General features: G+C 41.1%; 1 non-coding gene across 1 annotated transcript; it reads right to left on the bottom strand.

The window, feature by feature from the left end:
* Positions 1–1,002: 1,002 nt before the first annotated feature.
* Positions 1,003–1,109, bottom strand: LOC148576551 (small nucleolar RNA R71). The gene has a single exon (XR_015903112.1). It is a non-coding gene; the product is annotated as a small nucleolar RNA R71 (small nucleolar RNA).
* Between the last annotated feature and the right edge of the window lie 17,207 nt (positions 1,110–18,316).

Here is an 18,316-nt window from a genome sequence, read left to right as displayed (position 1 = left end):
GTTGCTTGACCAATCAATCCCTGTGGGATTCGACCTCACTCTATTGTGAGTTTTTACTTGATGACAATTCGGTATACTTGCCGAGGGAGATTTGTTAAGAGACAAGTTTCCGTGCATCAAGTTTATGGCACCGTTGCCGGGGATTAATTTTGTATCAACAATGATTAAATTGGTGGATAACTAGGTTGAGCATTTTTCTTTTATTTGATTCAGTTTCATCTGAGTAATTTACTTTCAGTTTTAGTTATTTCGTTTCCTTTACCTTTCACCCATTAGTGGTGTTACCTGCATTTTGTTTTAATATTTGGTTCACTGACCCACTAACTGTTTGATATATTGTATCACTCACACTAACAACATTTCTAACAAGAACACTTTCTGCATCTATTTCCTTGCTTGTGCCTTGTTGGTTGTATGATAGGAAGAAGAAGCGGGGCTTCAACTTCCTTTGATTCTGAATCTGAGAGGACCTTCCTTAGATTAAGGAGGGAAGCAAGAGGAAAACGAGTAGTTGGTGCGGAGGAAGAGGAGGAGTACTTTGAACCAAACATGGATGAGAACATGGAGAACCATCATGGAGAAGAAGCTCACAACCATGGCAGAGAAGGTCCAGCGTATCAGGCTGGACAAGAGAGAAGAGTTCTGGGTTCTTACATCAACCCAAATCTGGGAAACTGTGGAAGTAGCATCCAAAGGCCAACCATACATGCCAATAACTTTGAACTAAAGCCACAGCTCATCACCCTTGTTCAGAACAATTGTTCATTCGGAGGAAGTGTCCAAGAAGACCCCAATCAACATCTAACCACCTTCCTGAGGATATGCGATACTGTGAAGTCTAATGGTGTTCACCCTGACACCTATAGACTACTTCTGTTTCTGTTCTCACTCAAGGACAAAGCATCTAAATGGCTGGAATCCTTTCCAAAGGAGAGTTTATCAACCAGGGAAGACGTGGTGAACAAATTCTTGGCAAGATTCTATCCTCCTCAACGAATCAACAGGTTGAGAGCTGAGGTACAAACCTTCAGGCAGCAAGATGGTGAGACTCTATATGAAGCATGGGAGAGGTTTAAGGACCTGACAAGAAGATGCCCGCCAGATATGTTCAATGAATGGGTGCAGTTGCACATTTTCTATGAAGGCCTTTCGTATGAATCAAAGAAGGCAGTAGACCACTCATCCGGAGGATCTCTGAACAAGAAGACCATTGAAGAAGCCATAGATGTCATTGAGACTGTAGCCGAAAATGACTACTTCTATGCTTCTGAAAGAGGCAACACTAGAGGAGTGATGGAGCTGAACAATGTGGATGCACTGCTATCTCAAAACAAGCTTATTACCAAGCAGTTGGCTGACCTTACAAAAAAGATGGAGAGGAATCAAGTGGCAGCAATCACCACCTCAGCAGCAGCTCAAGAAGGAGTGAATAAAGAAGCGGAGGGTGATCAGGAACAAGCCAACTACATTGGAAATTCACCTAGGCAGCACCATGACCCATACTCCAAAACATATAATCCCGGTTGGAGGAACCACCCAAATTTTGGGTGCGAAAACCAACAGGATCAAAGCCATGATCAGAGACGCCACAACCCTAATAACAATGCAGCTCACCAACACTCCACACAGAGGTCATATCAACACCCACCTAACAACACCTCTCAGCATCCATACCAAAGTCAAAATGGCCCTTCTCATCCTTCCAGTCTCAACTCACCATCATCTGAAGATAGACTCTCAAGGATTAAAACTCTACTTGAAGGCATATGCAAGGAGATCCAAGATAACAAGGTGTTCAAGGAGGAGGTGCGAGCCAATATCAAGAACCAGGGAGACACCATCAAGAGGATGGAGTTTCAAGTGGGATGCTTTTCTGAGAAGATCCCCAAACCTACTGATAGCTTCCCAAGTGACACAGAGAAAAATCTAAGAGGTGAAGCAAAGAAGGTCAGATGGGAAGATTGCAAGATGGTTTCTATAAGTGATAAGGAGACTGAGGAAGAACCAAACAAACCATTAGAACAACCTGAAGATACATCGACAGAAAAGCAGGAAGAGAATCATCAAGAAACCACAATCACACAGAAGGAGCTACTGAGACTCTATGCACCCTTTCCCCAAATACTCAATGGTGGTGTAGAGAAGAGAATATATTCAAGGTTTCTTGACATGTTTGCATCTCTCCATGTAAACATACCATTCATCAAGGCCCTCCAATAAATGCCATCATACATTAAGTATATGAAGGAGCTGCTAACCAGGAAAAGCTCACTCAAGGGAGGACAAACAATAGTGATGAATAAGGAGTGCAGTGCTCTCATTCAAACAGAGTTGCCTACAAAAAGGAAGGACCCAGGGAGTTTTCACATCCCATGTGCCATAGGAGAAACACTGATTGATAAGGGACTCTGTGACCTGGGAGCAAGCATCAACTTAATGCCTCTATCTCTAATGAAGAAGCTACAGATCAATGAGCTAATGCCCACAGACGTAGTCATCAGGCTGGCTGACAAAATTCAAAAACAAGCAGTGGGAGTGGTTGAAAATGTGTTGGTGAAAGTGGGAAACTATTTCCTCCCCATAGATTTTGTCATATTGGAAATGGAAGAGAGTCCCATCCACCCAATCATATTGGGTAGACCGTTCCTAGCTACAGCCAGAGCACTCATAGATGTGGAGCGAGGAGAGCTAATACTGAGGATACATGATGAACAACTCGCATTCAATGTCTTCAAACCCTCACAAGAAGCAGACCAGGAACACAAGGAACCAAGGGAAAATCACAACAAAGCACTGGTGGAAGAAATAAGCACTGAAGCACAAAATGTACACCTGGGAATCCCCTTGGTTGATAAACAAAATAGCTAGAAGGTGTCACAGCTAAAGGAAGCTCAAGTGGAGCCAAAACCACTAGAATCATATGAGACCAGCAACAAAATCTTCCTAGGAAAAGAGACCACAAAGAGCAGGATTACAGCAAAAGAAACAAAGAAGAAGCCACCAAAGAGATGGGGGAACAAGAAGATCCCTACAGAAGATTTCTCTCCAGGGGATAAAGTGATCTCAGCTTACTTCCCAAATATCCCACCTCATCTCCCCACCATCCCATCTCAGCTACTCAAGGTTTTCACCATCAACAAAGTTCTCTCCCTAGAACATGTAGAGATCCTTGATGAAGCCAATGGATATAGGTTTACTGCAAGAGGAGAAGATCTGAAGCACTACCAGCCACTCTGGCAAAAGGCAGAACGTCAAGCTAGTGACGCTAAAGAAGCGCTTCGTTGGGAGGCAACCCAACCTAAGGTAGTTTTCTTTTCATTTGCATTTCAATAAAAATCACAAGTAGTTTTCCCCGTATTGTGAGGAGCTAAGTTTGGTGTTACACACCAAAGAAATACAAGAGTGAGTGTGTAATTCTAAGTTTGGTGTTCCACCAAAAATTTTAGTTAGAATCACACTACACTCCTTCAAGGGCAAATTGCTAGATCCAATCAATCAGGGGAACCACTTAACAGTAGTTAGTTTCTAGTTCATAGTTGTTTTGCTGATAACAATACATGAGCTTTTCTATATGTACTCAACCTGCTGTATTAGGCAAGGAACTAAGTTTGGTGTTCACACACCAAGTTAAGTTCAGAAATTCACAAGCATACATGCATACTAACTATTTCTCAAGTGCTTTGGGAACAAGTAACTTCCAATGACTTTGCAGGAATCTCCGGGAGAATTGGTGCACCATCATCCAAGAAGGCGAAGAAAAATGCAAAAATTATGGATGATGACAAACAAGAGGGAGAGCATGAGCACCCCATGAGTAAAAGGTGGTGGAGTTCCCTCTTCATTCCATCTTTTTCAAGTTTTAAATAAGGAAAATCATGTATGAGATAGAACATGCTTCCATAGTAGCTTAGGAATTTTCAATTCTGTCTTTAAGTTTTCATTGCCATTGCCATATGTGTGCTGGTCCAAGTTACATGATGCATTTTCACCTTGCTTACTTGTATGCTTGTCTTTTAAGCCAAATAAAAAGAGATGTTATGAAAGACCAGAGTGGAGTTCAATTTGTGGAGTAAGTCCTTAAATTTGTGATGTAGTAATCACTTAGCTAAGTTGGTTCACCAACAAGGTGGGAAGGCAACTATCTGTCCTGAATCATATGCTTGAAACACACCCCATGAGACTAGCTAAATAATAAGATTCCAGTAAGAAAAAGGAAAAGAACAATAAGAGTTGAAAAAGAAAGAAAGGTAATAAAGAATAAGGCTAGGCACCAAGGGCTTGAACCTTGAGGGATGTGTCTGTGGTGCTCTTGTACCAAGAATATACTTGGATGATTAAGTTCTTAGGGGTGCTTCATCACTTGGTAACTTGGGTTAACTAACCCGGGATTATCAACCGAAAATCCACTATCAAGAGCAACCTTGCTACAGAACATTTAGTAACCCAAAGAGGTGCTGGAACCAAGACCTCAAGGAAAGAAAATAACAAACCATGTGCCTGTGGTGTGCATGTATGGGGGAGAGAGACTTGAAGGAGTAAGTCCTTAGGGGTGTTTCAACACCTAGCACCTTGAACCAACTGGTTCGGGAGTGTTGGCTGAAAACTTATCTTAAAGAGTCGCCCTCTCACAGAACACTTAGCCTAAGGATGCAATAAACCTTGGAAAGACAACGGGATTAATAAATAACAGTCTCAAAGGGTGCCATCAAGTGAGTATTCCAAGGCATGATAAAGGTCTGAAAGCCAGTAAAGGAATGAACCTAAGTTGCTATGCATGAAACCCCATAAAACCAAGGACATGACTTCCACAAGAATGATTCATTCATCTTGTCATTCAGCATTCTCTTGTTCCAGTACTTGCTTAGGGACAAGCAAGCTTTAAGTTTGGTGTTGTGATGCCAGGGCATTTTGGCCAGTTTCACTGACCTTTTCTTTATGGTTTTAGGATAGTTTCATGCACTTTCTTAGGAAATAAGCAAGTTTTGGGTAAATAATCACTTACATATTGATTCAAGCAAACATTGTGAATTTTACATGATTTCATGAGAATTATGCATGAATTAAATGACAAAATTGAATGATGCATGTCTCATAACTTGGATTAGAGCTTTGATGCACTTTATTGCTTGATTTCAGGACAAAGGAAGCAAGGAAGAATGGTGCACAAATTGTGAATCACACTTTTCACAACTCGTACCACTGACCAGCAAGTGCACTGGGTCGTCCAAGTAATACCTCACGTGAGTAAGGGTCGAATCCCACGGAGATTGTTGGTTTGAAGCAATCTATGGTTATCTTGTAAATCTTAGTCAGGAAGTCAATTATGTTTATCAGTTGAATTGCAAATAAACAATAGATCATGGATTAAAGGTTACTTGTTATGCAGTAATGGAGAATATGTTGGGGTTTTGGAGATGCTTTGTCTTCTGAATCTCTGCTTTCCTCTGTCTTCTTGTTCACGCACGCACGTCCTCCTATGGCAAGCCGTGTGTTGGTGGATCACCGTTGTCAATGGCTACCGTCCATCCTTCCAGTGAAAACTACGCTCACGCGCTCTGTCACAGCACGGCTAATCACCGGTTGGTTCTCGATCCGGTTGGAATAGGATTTACTACCCTTTTGCGTCTATCACTAACGCCCAGCCTTCAGGAGTTTGAAGCTCGTCACAGTCATTCAATCCTTGAATCCTACTCGGAATACCACAGACAAGGTTTAGACTTTCCGGATTCTCATGAATGCCGCCATCAGTTCTAGCTTATGCCACGGAGATTCTGATTAAGGAATCTAAGAGATACTCATTCAATCGTATATAGAACGGAGGTGGTTGTCAGGCACACGTTCATGATTTGAGGAAGGTGATGAGTGTCACAGATCATCATCTCCATCACAGTTAAGTGCGAATGAACATCTTAGATAGGAACAAGCGTGTTTGAATGGAAAACAGAAATACTTGCATTAATTCATCGAGACACAGCAGAGCTCCTCACCCCCAACAATGGGGTTTAGAGACTCATGCCGTCAGAGAATACAAAGTTAGATCTAAAATGTCATGAGGTACAAAATAAGTCTCTAAAAGTTGTTTAAATACTAAACTAGTAGCCTAGGTTTACAAAAATTAGATAAACTATGATGGATGATGCAGAGATCCACTTCTGGGGCCCACTTGGTGTGTGCTGGGGCCCACTTGGTGTGTGCTGGGGCTGAGACTTAAGCAATTCACGTGCAGAGGCCATTTGTGGAGTTGAACGCCAGTTTTTATGCCAGTTTGGGCGTTCAACTCCAGCTTTTGATCCTTTTCTGGCGCTGGACGCCAGAATTGGGCAGAGAACTGGCGTTGAACGCCAGTTTACGTCGTCTATTCTTGTGCAAAGTATGGACTATTATATTTTGCTGGAAAGCCCTGGATGTCTACTTTCCAACGCAATTGGAAGCACGCCATTTCGAGTTCTGTAGCTCCAGAAAATCCACTTTGAGTGCAGGGAGGTCAGAATCCAACAGCATCAGCAGTCCTTTTTCAGCCTGAATCAGATTTTTGCTCAGCTCCTTCAATTTCAGCCAGAAAAATACCTAAAATTACAGAAAAACACACAACTCATAGTAAAGTCCAGAAATATGAATTTTTCCTAAAAACTAATAGAAATAGACTAAAAACTAACTAAAACATACTTAAAACTATATGAAATTATCCCCAAAAAGCGTATAAAATATCCGCTCATCACAACACCAAACTTAAACTGTTGCTTGTCCTCAAGCAACTAGACAAATAAAATAGAAGACTAATAGGTTGAGAAGCAATAATATCTCAGAGTTTTTTATTGAAGCTCAGATCCTAATTAGATGAGCGGGACTAGTAGCTTTTTGCTTCTGAACAGTTTTGGCATCTCACTTTATCCATTGAAGCTCAGAGTGATTGGCATCTATAGGAACTCAGAATTTAGATAGTGTTATTGATTCTCTTAGTTCAGTGTGATGATTCTTGAACACAGCTTCTTTATGAGTCTTGGCCGTGGCCCTAAGCACTTTGTTTTCCAGTATTACTACCGGATACATAAATGCCACAGACACATAACTGGGTGAACCTTTTCAGATTGTGACTCAGCTTTGCTAAAGTCCCCAATTAGAGGTGTCCAGAGTTCTTAAGCACACTCTTCTTTTTGCTTTGGACCTTGACTTTAACCACTCAGTCTCAAGTTTTCACTTGACACCTGCACGCCACAAGCACATGGTTAGGGACAGCTTGGTTTAGCCGCTTAGACCAGGATTTTAGTCCTTTAGGCCCTCCTATCCACTGATGCTCAAAGCCTTGGGATCCTTTTTATTTGCCCTTGCCTTTTGGTTTTAAGAGCTTTTGGCTTTTTCTGCTTGCTTTTTTTTTTTTGCAAGCTTTGTTCTTTGCTGCTTTTTCTTGCTTCAAGAATCATTTTTATGATTTTCAGATTATCAATAACATGTCTCATGTTCATCATTCTTTCAAGAGCCAACATATTTAACAGTCTTAAACAACAAATTCAAAAGACATATGCACTGTTCAAGCATTCATTCAGAAGACAGAAAGCATTGCCACCACATTTAACCAATTAGAATTTCTTTTATTAAACTCGAAATTTTATTGCTTCTTATTCAAAAGATCTACTATTTTATTCATGTTTAATGATGATGAGAAAAATAAACTATAGCTTAATTGGAGATAAAATCAAATAGATACAAATTACTATTATATGACTTCTAAGGTAAACTTTTTATAAGGACACTGTCACAGAGTTAAGGCAGAAATTGGAAATTAACAACCTTTATTCTGGGGCTATGGGGGTTCCTCTGATCCTTGGGATGCTTGGTATTACAGAAGACTTTTGGCGCTTCAGTTCCCTTAAGTCACGTCCCTGCTCCTCTTGTTCTTTAAACATATGGGTCAGCATTTGACTGTGTTCCTTCTATTGTTTTATTATTTGCTCCATAGCTTCCTGTATCTTGGTGACAGACGTCTCAAGATATTCCCAATATTCCGCTTGAGAAATCTCTGGGAGGAATTCCTGTGCTCTCTTCTTGATAAGATCCTCCTGTGCTTGTTGTCTCTCCATTGATGCTTTGGTGATTGACTTTTCAATTAGGATATATTTAGTTATTCCCATCTTGACTCCAGCGTCCTTGCAGAGCAGAGAAATCACGCTTGGATAAGCCAACCTGGCCTCTTTTGAATTTTTGTTAGCAATCTTATAGAGCTCAGTTGAAATTAGCTGATGAACCTCCACTTCCTTTCCCATCATGATGCAATGAATCATCACTGCTCTTTTAACTGTGACTTCAGAACGGTTGCTAGTGGGCAATAGAGAACGCCCAATGAAGTCCAGCCATCCTCTGGCAACTGGTTTGAGATCCTCCCTCTTGAGTTGATTTGGGACGCCCTTTGTGTTGGTGGTCCACCTGGCTCCAGGGATACATATGTCCTCTAGAATCTTATCCAGGCCAATGTCTGCTCTCATCATCCTCCTGTTGAAGGAGTCTGGATCATCCTTTAGCTGAGGTAGCTTTAATATCTCTCTGATCTTGTCAGGGGTGGTATGAACAATCTTTTCCCTGACCATGGTCCGAAATTCGTAGCAGGCAGTTCCAGATAGTCTTTGCTTGTCAGTCTGCCACATATTAGCATAGAACTCCTGGACCATGTTCCTTCCTATTTTCGTTTCAGGATTAGCTAGGACTTCCCAGTTCCTGATTCGAATTTGCTCTTGGATCTCCGGATATTCGTCTTCTTTCAGATCGAATCTAACTTCCGGGATCACTGATCTCAGACCCATTACTTTAAGATAATGGTCTGAATGTTCTTTAGATAAGAACTTCCCTTGATTCCAAAGTTGTTTTGGAACGCTCTCTTTCTTGCCTCTTGGAGTGGATTGTTTTCCTTTGGGAGCCATGATCTTAGTGATCTCGGAAAAACACACCAAACTTAGAGGTTTGCTTGTCCTCAAGCAAAAGAAAAGAAAGGAGAGGGATAGAAGGAGATCGAGGTGAACTTGTTGATAGAGGAGGGGGGAGGCCGAACCCAATTTTAAAGGGGTGGGAGGGGTGGCTTTTCGAAAAAATGGAAGAGATAAGATAAAAAGATTGAGTTGAAAAAGATAAGATAGAAGATAGAGTTTAATTTTGAAAAGATAGGATAGATTTTTGAAAAAGATAAATCTGGATTTTGAAAAAGATAATATATAAAAAAAAAAAGATATTGAAAAGATTTTAGAGTGAAAAAGATAGATTTGTTTTTGGAAAAGATTTGAAAAGAGTTGGATTGAATTTGCAAAGAGGGTGTGTGCTTATGAATTAAGATACATTTGATATTTTGAAAGTAGGATTTTTAGAAATCAGGGTTCTTGACATGTTTATGTAAATAAAATCATGTATTGAATCATAAAATTTTAAATTAGAATGGAAATACGTGTGGGATAAATGGATTTGGCTCCTCCCTGTCTTCCTGGCGTTTGAACGCCCAAACACTGCTTGTTTTGGGCGTTCAACGCCCAAATACTGATCTCCTGGGCGTTCAGCGCCCAGTTGCTGCCATTACTGGCGTTCAACGCCCAGTGGGTGGCCATTTCTGGCGTTGAACGCCCAGATTGCTACCATTACTGGCGTTCAGCGTCCAGTGGATGCCCATTTTGGGCGCTGAACGCCCAAAATGCCCCTTTACTGGCGTTTTCTTGCCATTGAGCTCTTTTACTCTGTTTTGTGTGCCGATTCTTTCTGTAACCCTGTAAACTTATACAAATGATTCTGTACCTTAGTGTCAGTGAACTTTATATAAACAAATAGAAATAAAAATAGGGCAAAAATGCTTAGAGGATTGATGCCCCATGGCTGGGTTGCCTCCCAGCAAGCGCTTCTTTATTGTCTTTAGCTGGACCTTGCTAAGCTTTTAATCTAGCTTCAGCCTTGAGCATTCTTGCTCAATGTTGCCTTCAAGATAATGCTTGATTCTCTGTCTATTGACAATGAACTTCTTATCAGAATCAATATCTTGAAGCTCCACATAACCATATGGTGACACACTTGTAATCACGTATGGTCCCCTCCACCGGGATTTCAGTTTCCCGGGGAATAGCCTGAGTCTAGAGTTAAACAACAGGACCTTCTGTCCTGGTTCAAAGATTCTAGATGACAGCTTTCTATCATGCCATTTTTTTTATTTTTCTTTATAAAGCTTGGCATTTTCGAAAGCTGTGAATCTGAATTCCTCTAGCTCATTTAGCTAGAGCAATCGTTTTTCTCCTGCTAATTTGGCATCAAAGTTTAGGAATCTGGTTGCCCAGTAGGCCTTATGTTCCAGTTCCACGGGCAAGTGGCATGCCTTACCATACACGAGTTGGTATGGAGAGGTCCCTATAGGGGTCTTGAATGCTGTTCTGTAAGCCCACAGAGCATCATCTAAGCTCCTTGCCCAATCCTTTCTACGGGTATTTACTGTCCGTTCCAGGATTCTCTTTAATTCTCTGTTAGAGACTTCAGCTTGCCCATTGGTTTGTGGATGATATGGTGTGGCCACTTTGTGGCGAATTCCATACCGAACCATGGCAGAGTAAAGCTGTTTATTGCAGAAGTGAGTGCCCCCATCACTGATTAACACTCTAGGGACACCAAACCTGCTAAAGATATGTTTCTGGAGGAACTTCAGCACTGTTTTAGTATCATTGGTGGGTGTGGCAACAGCCTCAACCCATTTTGATACATAGTCAACTGCCACTAGAATATAAGTGTTTGAATATGATGGTGGAAAAGGTCCCATGAAGTCAATTCCCCATACGTCAAACAACTCAATTTCCAAGATTCCTTGTTGAGGCATGGCGTAACCATGAGGCAGATTACCAGCTCTTTGGCAACTGTCACAATTACGTACAAACTCTCGGGAATCTTTATAGAGTGTGGGCCAATAGAAGCCACATTGGAGGACCTTGGTGGCTGTTCTCTCACCTCCGAAATGGCCTCCATATTGAGATCCGTGGCAATGCCATAGGATTCTCTGTGCTTCCTCTCTGGGGACACACCTACGGATAATTCCGTCTACACATCTCTTAAAGAGATAGGGTTCATCCCACAAGTAGTACTTTGCATCAGTGACTAATTTCTTCTTTTGTATTCTATTGTACTCCTTGGGTATGAATCGTGCAGCTTTATAGTTTGCAATATCGGCAAACCATAGTGCTTCCTGAATGGCAAATAGATGCTCATCAGGGAACGTCTCAGAGATCTCAAGAAAGGGGAGGGACGTCCCTTCCACTGGCTCTATCCGGGACAGATGATCAGCCACTTGGTTCTCTGTCCCTTTTCTGTCTCTTATTTCTATATCAAACTCTTGCAGAAGCAATACCCATCTGATGAGCCTGGGTTTTGAATCCTGCTTTGTGAGTAGATATTTAAGAGCAGCATGGTCAGTATACACAATCACTTTTGATCCTACTAAGTATGATCTGAACTTGTCAATGGCGTAAACCACTGCAAGTAGTTCTTTTTCTGTGGTTGTGTAATTTTTCTGGGCATCATTTAGAATGCGACTGGCATAATAAATGACATGCAGAAGCTTTTCATGCCTCTGTCCCAATACTGCACCAATGGCATGATCACTGGCATCACACATTAACTCAAATGGCAATGTCCAGTCTGGTGCAGAAATGACTGGTGCTGTGACCAGCTTAGCTTTCAGCGTTTCAAACGCCTGCAGGCATGCTGTGTCAAACACAAATGGCGTGTCAGCAGCTAGCAGATTGCTTAGAGGTTTTGCGATTTTTGAAAAATCCTTTATAAACCTCCTATAGAATCCTGCATGCCCCAGAAAGCTTCTGATTGCCTTAACATTGGCAGGTGGTGGTAATTTTTCAATTACCTCTATTTTTGCTTGATCCACCTCTATTCCCTTGTTTGAGATTTTATGCCCAAGAACAATTCCTTCAGTCACCATGAAGTGACACTTTTCCCAGTTTAAAACTAGGTTGGTTTCTTGGCATCTTTTCAGAACAAGTTTCAGGTGATCAAGACAGGAGCTGAATGAGTCTCCATATACTGAGAAGTCATCCATGAAGACTTCCAGAAATTTTTCCACCATGTCAGAGAAAATAGAGAGCATGCATCTCTGGAAGGTTGCAGGCGCATTACATAGCCCAAATGGCATCCTTCTATAAGCAAACACTCCAGATGGGCATGTGAATGCTGTTTTCTCTTGATCCTGGGGATCCACTGCAATCTGATTATAGCCTGAATAGCCATCCAGAAAGCAGTAATAATCATGACCTACTAGTCTCTCTAGCATCTGGTCTATGAATGGTAAAGGAAAATGATCCTTTCTGGTGGCTGTATTGAGCCTTCTATAGTCAATACACATGCGCCACCCTGTAACTGTTCTTGTGGGAACCAGTTCATTTTTTTCATTATGAATCACTGTCATGCCTCCCTTTTTTGGGACAACTTGAACAGGGCTCACCCAGGGGCTATCAGAAATAGGATAAATAATCCCAGCCTCTAGTAACTTGGTGACCTCTTTCTGCACCACTTCCTTCATGGCTGGATTTAGCCGCCTCTGTGGTTGAACCACTGGTTTAGCATTATCCTTCAATAGGATTTTGTGCATGCATCTAGCTGGGCTTATGCCCTTAAGGTCACCTATGGACCACCCAAGAGCTGTCTTGTGTGTCCTTAGCACTTGAATAAGTGCTTCCTCTTCCTGTGAATTTAAAGCAGAGCTTATGATCACTGGAAAAGTGTCACCTTCTCCCAGAAATGCATATTTCAAGGATGGTGGTAGTGGCTTGAGCTCGGGTTTAGGAGGTTTTTCCTCTTTCAGAAGAAAGTTCAGAGGCTCTTTCATGTCCTCTGAATCCTCCAAATCAGGCTGAACATCTTTAAAGATGTCTTCCAACTCTGATTCGAGACTCTCAGCCATGTTGATCTCTTCTACCAAAGAGTCAATGAGATCAACTTTCATGCAGTCTGTTGATGTGTCTGGATGCTGCATGGCCTTGACAGTGTTCAACTTAAACTCATCATCATTGACTCTCAGGGTTATTTCCCCCTGTTGGACGTCAATGAGGGATCGTCCAGTTGCTAGGAAGGGTCTTCCTAGAATGAGAGTAGCACTCTTGTGCTCCTCCATTTCCAGCACAACAAAGTCAGTGGGAAAGGCGAATGGTCCAACTCTGACAATCATGTCCTCAATCACGCCTGATGGGTATTTAGTGGAACCATCAGCAAGTTGGAGACATATCCGGGTTGGTTTAACTTCTTCAGTTAAGCCAAGCTTCCTGATAGTGGATGCAGGTATCAGGTTGATGCTTGCCCCAAGATCGCATAAAGCTGTCTTGGTGCAATCACCTTCTAATATGCATGGTATCAGAAAACTCCCAGGGTCTTTAAGCTTTTCAGGAAAGCTTTTCAGAATGACTGCACTGCATTCTTCAGTGAGGAGAACTCTTTCTGTTTCTCTCCACTCCTTTTTATGACTCAAGATCTCTTTCATGAACTTGGCATAAGAAGGTATTTGCTCAAGTGCCTCTGCAAATGGAATCTTTATTTCAAGAGTCCTTAGATAATCTGCAAAGCGAGCAAATTGCTTATCCTGCTCCTCTTTCCGGAGTTTTTGAGGATAAGGTATCTTGGCTTTATATTCCTCAACCTTAGTGGTTAAAGAAGCCTTTTTAGAGGGGTTGTTATCAGCACTTGTGTGTGTCTGATCCCTCACTGGCAATTGAGTGCCAGAGTCAGAAGCTGGAGTGACGTTAGACGCCAGCTCACTGTCTGTTCCTGGCGCCTGAACGCCAGAAATGTACCCATTTTGGGCGTTCAACGCTGGATTCTGCCCCATTTGGGCGTTCAACGCCAGATTCTTGCCCATTTCTGGCGTTGAACGCCAATCCTGCCTTGTTTCTGGCGCTGAACGCCAGTTTTGGGCATGGTCTGGGCGTTCAGCGCCAGCCTTCCACCCATTTTCTGGCGTTTTAGTGCCAGAATTATTTTTCCCTGGGCTCTTACTGTCCTCAGGTGAAGCTTTGGTGGGTCGCTCATTTCTTGAATTTTTGATGCCTTGAGGTGGGGTATTTAATGTTTTCCCACTTCTTAATTGAACTGCTTGGCATTCTTCTGCTATTTGCCTTTATAGTTGCTGCTTTGTTTGCTTAAACTGTTCGTCCATATGTATATTAGCTATCCTTGTCTCCTGTAGCCTGTCCTTGAATTCAGCTAGCTGCTTTGTTAGAAAATCCAATTGCTGGTTGAATTCAGCAGCTTGTTTTACAGTACTGAATTCAGCAGTTACTGTTTTAACCTCTTCATTCATGGAAGGGTTGCTGCTTAGATACAGATGCTGATTCCTGGCAACTGTATCAATGAGCTCTTGAGCCTCTTCAATTGTCTTTCTCATATGGATAGATCCACCAGCTGAGTAATCTAGAGACATCTGAGCTCCTTCTGCAAGCCCATAGTAGAAGATGTCTAACTGAACCCACTCTGAAAACATTTCAGAGGGGCATTTTTGTAGCATCTCTCTGTATCTCTCCCAGGCATCATAAAGAGATTCATTATCTCCTTGTTTAAAGCCTTGGATGTCCAACCTTAGCTGTGTCATCCTTTTTGGAGGAAAATACTGATTCAGGAATTTTTCTATCAGCTGTTTCCATGTTCTTATGCTGGCCTTAGGTTGGTTATTTAACCACCTCTTAGCTTGATCTTTTACAGCAAATGGAAACAGTAATAGTCTGTAGACATCTTGATCTATTTCCTTATCATGTACTGTGTCAGCAATTTGTAAAAATTGTGCCAGAAACTCTGTAGGTTCTTCCTGTGGAAGACCGGAATACTGGCAACTTTGCTGCACCATGATAATGAGCTGAGGATTCAACTCAAAGCTACTAACTCCAATGGAGGGTATGCATATGCTACTCCCATATGAAGCAGTAGAGGGGTTAGAATATGACCCCAGAGTCCTCCTGGATTGTTCATTTCCACTTATGTCCATGATGGATATATGGATATAACTTGGACTGATTTATCTTTTTATTTATTTTATTTTATAAGAAGTAAATACTTAAATAAAATAAAATAACTAAAAAGAATTTGAATTTTGAAAATTTTTTTTTTAAATAAAAATTAATTAGTTAATAAAAAAGAAATTTTTGAAAAAGAGGGAAGATATTTTCGAAAATTAGAGAGAGAGAGAGAGTTAGTTAGGTAGTTTTGAAAAAGTTAAGAAACAAACAAAAAGTTAGTTGGTTAGTTGAAACAAATTTTGAAAAGATAAGAAGTTAGGAAGTTAGAAGAGATATTTTGAAAAGATATTTTTGAATTTAGTGAGGAGAGAGAAAAACAATAAGATAGTACAAGATTTAAAATTTTTAGATCTAATGCTCCTTGTTTTTGAAAATTTTGGAGGGAAAACACCAAGGAACACCAAACTTAAAAATTTTAAGATCAAAACACAATGAAAACTCAAGAACACTTTGAAGACTCACAAGAACACAAGAACATGAAGAAAGAACACCAAACTTAAAATTTTTAGAAAACCACCAAAATTTTCGAAAACCAAAGGGAATTCAACAAGAAAACACCAAACTTAAAGTTTGGCACACAATTCAATAGAGAAAATATTATTTATGAAAAAGAAGGTTTTGAAAAGAGTATAAAAGATTCTAACCCAATTACCAAGAACACAGATTAACGCTCTAGCCAAATGAGTTATGGAATTTTCGAAAATTTTAAGAAAGATTATTTTTGAAAACACCAAACTTAAAGTTTGGCACAGGATTTAACAGAAAAATTATTTTTGAGAAAGGTTTTAAAAAATTATGATAGCCAATTACTATGAACATAAACACCACGTTCTAACTAACTGAGTTATAAATTTAAAGTATTTTAACAAGAGATAAATAATAAAAGACTCTAAACTAAAAAGAAAGATTTTTTTCCTAATCTAAGCAACAAAATAATCCGTCAGTTGTTCAAACACGAACAATCCCCGGCAACGGCGCCAAAAACTTGGTGCACAAATTGTGAATCACACTTTTCACAACTCGTACCACTGACCAGCAAGTGCACTGGGTCGTCCAAGTAATACCTCACGTGAGTAAGGGTCGAATCCCACGGAGATTGTTGGTTTGAAGCAATCTATGGTTATCTTGTAAATCTTAGTCAGGAAGTCAATTATGTTTATCAGTTGAATTGCAAATAAACAATAGATCATGGATTAAAGGTTACTTGTTATGCAGTAATGGAGAATATGTTGGGGTTTTGGAGATGCTTTGTCTTCTGAATCTCTGCTTTCCTCTGTCTTCTTGTTCACGCACGCACGTCCTCCTATGGCAAGCCGTGTGTTGGTGGATCACCGTTGTCAATGGCTACCGTCCATCCTTCCAGTGAAAACTACGCTCACACGCTCTGTCACAGCACGGCTAATCACCGGTTGGTTCTCGATCTGGTTGGAATAGGATTTACTACCCTTTTGCGTCTGTCACTAACGCCCAGCCTTCAGGAGTTTGAAGCTCGTCACAGTCATTCAATTCTTGAATCCTACTCGGAATACCACAGACAAGGTTTAGACTTTACGGATTCTCATGAATGCCGCCATCAGTTCTAGCTTATGCCACGGAGATTCTGATTAAGGAATCTAAGAGATACTCATTCAATCGTATATAGAACGGAGGTGGTTGTCAGGCACACGTTCATGATTTGAGGAAGGTGATGAGTGTCACAGATCATCACCTCCATCACAGTTAAGTGTGAATGAACATCTTAGATAGGAACAAGCGTGTTTGAATGGAAAACAGAAATACTTGCATTAATTCATCGAGACACAGCAGAGCTCCTCACCCCCAACAATGGGGTTTAGAGACTCATGCCGTCAGAGAATACAAAGTTAGATCTAAAATGTCATGAGGTACAAAATAAGTCTCTAAAAGTTGTTTAAATACTAAACTAGTAGCCTAGGTTTACAAAAATTGGATAAACTATGATGGATGATGCAGAGATCCACTTCTGGGGCCCACTTGGTGTGTGCTGGGGCCCACTTGGTGTGTGCTGGGGCTGAGACTTAAACAATTCACGTGCAGAGGCCATTTGTGGAGTTGAACGCCAGTTTTTATGCCAGTTTGGGCGTTCAACTCCAGCTTTTGATCTTTTTCTGGCGCTGGACGCCAGAATTGGGCAGAGGACTGGCGTTGAACGCCAGTTTACGTCGTCTATTCTTGTGCAAAGTATGGACTATTACCTGAAATTACAGAAAAATACACAACTCATAGTAAAGTCCAGAAATATGAATTTTTCCTAAAAACTAATAGAAATAGACTAAAAACTAACTAAAACATACTTAAAACTATATGAAATTATCCCCAAAAAGCGTATAAAATATCCGCTCATCAAAGAACCACGTTAGTAGCCACGTTAGTCTAGCTAACGTGACCACTAACGTGGAATGGAGGCTAGCTTACAACGTTAATGAGAAAAGTGATCGCCATTAACGCCTTCGTGAGCCATCATAGCCCATGTTAGTTGCCACATTAACTATGTTAACATGGAAGCTAACGTGGAAGAGAAGTAGAACTCCAACGTTAGTGGTAAAAGTAAGTACCACTAATGCTCCAAAGTGGCAATTGTCAACGTTAAGAGTCACGTTAACTCAGTTAACATGAACTCTAATGTGGAAGAAGAAGATGAAGCCAACGTTAGTGACACTCACCTTTGTCACTAACGTTGGACCAAGCTCATAATGGCCACGTTAAGAGCCACGTTAACTCAGTTAACGTGGACTCTAACGTGGGGAAGCAAGGAATGGCCAACATTAGTGACACTCACCTTTGTCACTAACGTTGGACTAAGCCACTTTGAGCCACGTTAGTTGCCACGTTAACCCAGTTAACGTGGAAGCTAACGTGGAGGAGAGAATGATGAACCAACGTTAGTGACACTCACCTTTGTCAATAACGTTGGATATGGCTATCAATACCACGTTAGAAGTCACGTTAACTTAGTTAACGTGAACTCTAATGTGGGAAGAAGGGGCGTTTTGAAGCGTTAGTGACAAAGGTAAGTGTCACTAATGCTCTCGAAGATTTGGCAAGCCTACGTTAAAGGCCACGTTAACTATACTAACGTGGATTCTAACGTAGGAAGAAAGGGGGGTGGGGCTCTCAACGTTATTGAAAAAGGTAAACCCCAATAACGTGTGCGAAGGACCAAGAGGCAACGTTAGTGATCACGTTGGTGCCACTAACGTTGAAGTTAACGTGGACCATTCTTGGGTTAGGAACGTTAGTGAAAAAGGTGATTGTCACTAACGTTCTCGAACCCACACTTT

The sequence above is a fragment of the Arachis ipaensis genome, chromosome B1 (genome assembly GCF_059453495.1).
Source record: "Arachis ipaensis isolate K30076 ecotype BB chromosome B1, ASM5945349v1, whole genome shotgun sequence".
Classification (NCBI taxonomy): Eukaryota; Viridiplantae; Streptophyta; class Magnoliopsida; order Fabales; family Fabaceae; genus Arachis; species Arachis ipaensis.
The sequence above is the reverse complement of the archived record's forward strand: the minus strand, read 5'-3'. Positions and strand labels throughout refer to the sequence as shown.